Source organism: Anastrepha obliqua, chromosome 4, assembly GCF_027943255.1.
Source record: "Anastrepha obliqua isolate idAnaObli1 chromosome 4, idAnaObli1_1.0, whole genome shotgun sequence".
NCBI classification, from domain to species: Eukaryota; Metazoa; Arthropoda; class Insecta; order Diptera; family Tephritidae; genus Anastrepha; species Anastrepha obliqua.
This window is the reverse complement of record NC_072895.1, coordinates 116,217,155-116,221,884: the sequence shown is the minus strand read 5'-3', so window position 1 is coordinate 116,221,884 and position 4,730 is coordinate 116,217,155. Positions and strand designations below refer to the sequence as shown.

General features: G+C 34.4%; 1 non-coding gene across 1 annotated transcript; it reads right to left on the bottom strand.

Annotated features, from left to right (window-relative positions):
* Nucleotides 1-4,447: 4,447 nt before the first annotated feature.
* Nucleotides 4,448-4,519, bottom strand: Trnam-cau (transfer RNA methionine (anticodon CAU)). Its single transcript has one exon. It is a non-coding gene; the product is annotated as a tRNA-Met (tRNA).
* Between the last annotated feature and the right edge of the window lie 211 nt (nucleotides 4,520-4,730).

Genomic DNA, 4,730 nt, shown 5'->3' with positions numbered 1-4,730 from the left:
AATTGTTGCCACTTGTCCACTGTCAGCAACACCTGGCAGGCGTGAAAAAGTTTGCAGAGGTGTTTGTCACCCACACCAAGGGCGGTTAAATATTTTACGAATAAGCGAGCGGAGGATTGAAAGGGGTTTTGAATGCCATACTTATTCAAATGGTAAATCTCCAATCCATTCTTGTTTTTATTGTGATTTTAATAGCCGCACGCGATTCCAACTCTATGCATTTCAGAGGCGTATGTCCACAGGTCGGTTTTAAGTCGTGACTGGTGTCAGATTAATTGAACAGAGCTCATATGCGTCATGGTAGCGTTCACCTAAAACATTGTGGACAATTGCGGCACGGATGTCGAACTTGTCTTGTCATCAATCCAACCAACATTCGTAACTATTTTTTGTTTGCACAACTCCGACACCATCTTGTGAGACTATTTCAAGAAGAATTTACTTGTTTCACATCTGCTGAGACTGCTTCAAGCGGCGCCTGTTGGTTTTGTGCATGAGATCTCGAATCCACTTAATGGCTTCTGCAAAACTTCGACCGAAATTCCCATCTACACCCGCTTTAGGCACAATATTTTTTGTATGTACTCAAAGCTTGTTGAGGGGGCCTGAAATTCACTTGTACACGTGCAGCCGAAAAGCGATCCAAAACCATACTCGGACCCGTCACAGGTTCCTCGAAATTATTCCAAGGATTTTAAAATCTTCTGAGTGTCCGAACTTCAAGCTCAACGTATGGCAGTTATCTTGTGAAACGTACTACAGTACCAAGGGTGCTTAGAGCTCAATTGATTTCTGATTGTATTAATACAGTATATTGTATATATGTACAGTGAAACCTCGATATGACGAACCTTGCTAAAACGAAAAATTCAATCCAAGAAAATATTTGCTGAGCCTCCTGAAAAAATACTGCATTTCTAGTTTATTATGAATTAAAATTAAGCCTCGCTATTGTGATATTTTCTACACAAAAACGCACAATGAATATAATGAAGAAATTTTGAGCATGAAACCCTTCTGCATACGTATATTGGCTGTTAGAGTCCCGTTAGCAAAATTCTCTACGTAGTGAATTCTGAATATCATCATCATCAAAAATTCCTAGATTTCCAGTGTGGAATGTAGTTCTACTTCTGGATATTTGACTCGTTTAAAGTCTCATGGGCAACGAAGTGTTGACACAAAAGCAAATAACAGAAAATTTGTGTACGAATTGAAAACTTTTAATGTTATAATTATTAATAAAAATCAAAACAGCCTATGCTTTCTTTATTGTTTGATGTGGAAATAAAAATAAAAAACCAACTATACTTGTAACGATTTTTTCCCCAAAACTTTGTATTTTTCCTTGTACCGATATGGGTTTTGTAATTCCATAAATATAACAAAACGCTTGTCCAACCCCTTTAAATTCGTTATATCGAGGTTTTACTGTATTCATATTTTTTATAAAAGCCATTTTTTTTGCTACAAATTCTAGTTCAGTCATTTCTCGTTATATTCTACTTTTCCCCTCCACTACGCCACTGCTCGATTTCAATTCAATTACTTCACCTTTGTTATTCCCCTCGCTGATGCCTTCGCTGTTTACAAGCGAGCTCAACGCAGCATTTCTAAAATTTTAATCTCATTTAATTTCATATTTTTACTATTAAAACTAAAAGCACTTAAAACTTATTTGTTTGCACTTTTTCTCTAGTTTTGGTTATCCCCATAAGTGTGTCAAAAAGGGTGCACTGAACCCGTCTCCCCTAAGGCGTGTCATAACTAAACCAACATTTCATCTTTTATTTATTCATAAGTTCTAACGGAAGTGGACTTTTTTCACTTTTATTCACGCGTTCATTGCAGCTCCCTATGGGTCAAACACCAGCAAAAAGGTATGAATTTGTGACGACTATGTTAAGCAGGAAGTCACAATGAAATAAAAATTAAAGTGTGAATGCAGCTAGAAATGTAAGGGAAGGGAAGGAAAGGGAAGAGGAGGCAGGTAAGCACAAATGATGAGTGTCAGAGTAATTCAAAAAACGCCATCTGTAGTGATATGGGTTTTTTCAAATTGCTTAGTTGGCGAATGGGGGAAAGTGTAAGAGAAAGAATTTTTCTTTTTGATCTTTCCTTCGTAGATCGGTTGATAATTAGTTACTTGACCTCAGGTAGCCAATATTTCGTATCAAACTATTTCTACTAACAAGGATTTCCGGGACTATTTGCTCTATCTTTGTTTGCAAATGTGAAAAATGAAATATTCCATTCCAACTTCCCAACACATCTAAGATAAGATAAGTGCAAGCATTTTGCGAAATTTTTATTTCTGAATTTTGAAATTTCAAGTATAAATATGATATAAATCTTCGCATGAAGTTTCTCTGGCATTCTCAGAATAACTCCAAATTAAACTGCAATAAAAAATATATAAAAATAAAAAAAAATTAAAAATGTATTTCTTCTTCACAGGGTGGTCCATCTAACGGTGAAATTTTAACTTTTTTGGCAGCTAAAATAATATTCGCGATATATCGAAAATTTATTATTCAAGATAAATGTTACGCCCACCAACCAGAAACGATTCAAGCATTGAAGCGTGAAATCGAAGTTGCTTGCCATTGGTGAAATAAATGCTGAAACTCACAAAAATGCAGTCAAAACGGGGATTTGACAAATGGGACTATTGCAAAACCTGCTATGGAAGTCTTTTGAATCAAATTCTGTTCCATGTAAAGGGTGGTTACATTTCAAGGGCCGATGTTGAATGTGAACTACACCTAAACGTCAAGTTTTTTTTCTGCATTTCATTTGACATTTTTCAATTTCAGACTAACTTAATTTAAATCATGGAAAGATACACAATCGAGCAACGCGTTAAAGTTATTCAGGTTTATTATGAAAACGGGCGTTCAAATCAAAATGCATATCGCGCACTTCGTGATTTCAGTGATGAGGCACATTCCCACCTCAATGAATTCGTCAATAAGCAGAATTGCCGCATTTGGGTGAATGATAATCCAAGAGTATTTGCCGAAAAACCAATGCACACACAAAGAGTGACTGTTTGGTGCGGTTTATGGGCTGGCGGCATCATTGGGCCGTATTTTTTCCAAAATGAGGCCGGTCAGACAGTTACTGTGAATAGTTTTGGCTGTCGTGAGATGATAACGAACTTTTTATGACCCGATTTGGAAGATATGGATTTGGACGATATGTGGATTCAACAGGACAGTGCCACTTGTCACACAGCTAACGAAACAATGGCTCTTTAGCGCGAAAAATTTGATGGCCGAATAATCTCACGTCGCGGCGATGTCAATTGGCCGCCAAGATCATGTGATTTGACACCGTTGGACTTCTTTCTTTGGGGTTATTTGAAAGAAAAGGTGTACGTCGATAAGCCAGCAAAAATCCAAGAGCTATAGGATGCGATAATTCGGCACAATAATGGCATAGGACCTCAATTATGAGGTGTGCCGCTGAAGCCGCGGCGGCCATTTGGCCGATATTTTTTTCCATACATAATTGAACCATACCAATATTATCATAATAAAGAGAAATTACAATAATTTCTTTGAAAAATTCTATTTTATTCAAAATCAACACCCACAAAGGCGTAAAGCTTGCCTTTTTAATGGAAAATACATCGAAAATAAATTAAATACATACAAATATTCGTGCGTAAATACCAGACGAATAAAATAAAATTCCACCCTGTAAATAAGGTTGACTCAAACAAATTCTTGTTTCAGCTCCTTAAATTTATTCTATGGTCAATAAAATGGGAGTCGTATTTTTTTATTTTTATTTTTTTATTCATAATTTTAGTTTTTTTTTAATTTAATTTTTACCAGTGCCGCCAATGACTTAAAAATGGCTATTGAATTTTTCGTTCCGTAAAGTTGGTATAAAATGTTTTAAATCAGAATTGTTTAAACGCTATTTGATTATTTCCAACAAATTTTTCTTTCCGTAAATTTGGTATGAAATGTTTTTAGATCAAAATTATTTAAACTCTATTTGATCTTTTCTCTATTGAATTTCTCTTTCCGGTATAAAATGTTTTTATACAATAGAAATTCATTATTATTTATTTTAGATCAAAAGTATTTATTCTCTAGTTGATCTCTTCTCTATCGAATTTTTCTTTCCTTATATTTGGTGCAAAATGTTTTCAAAGCGAAATTATTTAATTTCCACTTTTGGTTTCCCTTCACAAATGACCAAAAAATTATGGTCGGTGGTTTATTTAAAAAAATGAATTTTAACTATTTTTTTAGGAATTTAAAGTAAAAAAAAACTATGAGTTTAAAAACAAAAATAAATAAAAAAATATCATTATTTTCATTAATTTTATGAGTTTTAAAACACCCTGAACAAAATGAAATAAAAAATATATAAAAAAATAGATATAAAAAAATTAAGCAAAATTAAAAAAAAAATCAAGCGCCAGCGAATATAGCAGAGCAAGGTTTCGATCCTCGGACCTCTGGGTTATGGGCCCAGCACGCTTCCACTGCGCCACTCTGCTTGGTGTGTTAGTGTTGTCAAACGAGTCATATAAGCAAGCGCTGCTGTTGTCTCTTTTACGCATACTAATCATATGACGACAAATAACAAATATTAGGGAAATGCAAATAAAGAAAAAAACAAAAGAATTCAGAGTTGTTTAACTATGGAAATTTACGTAATATTTTATAGCGATTTATTTAAAAAGGCAAAAAACTCTTTCTACTTCAAAT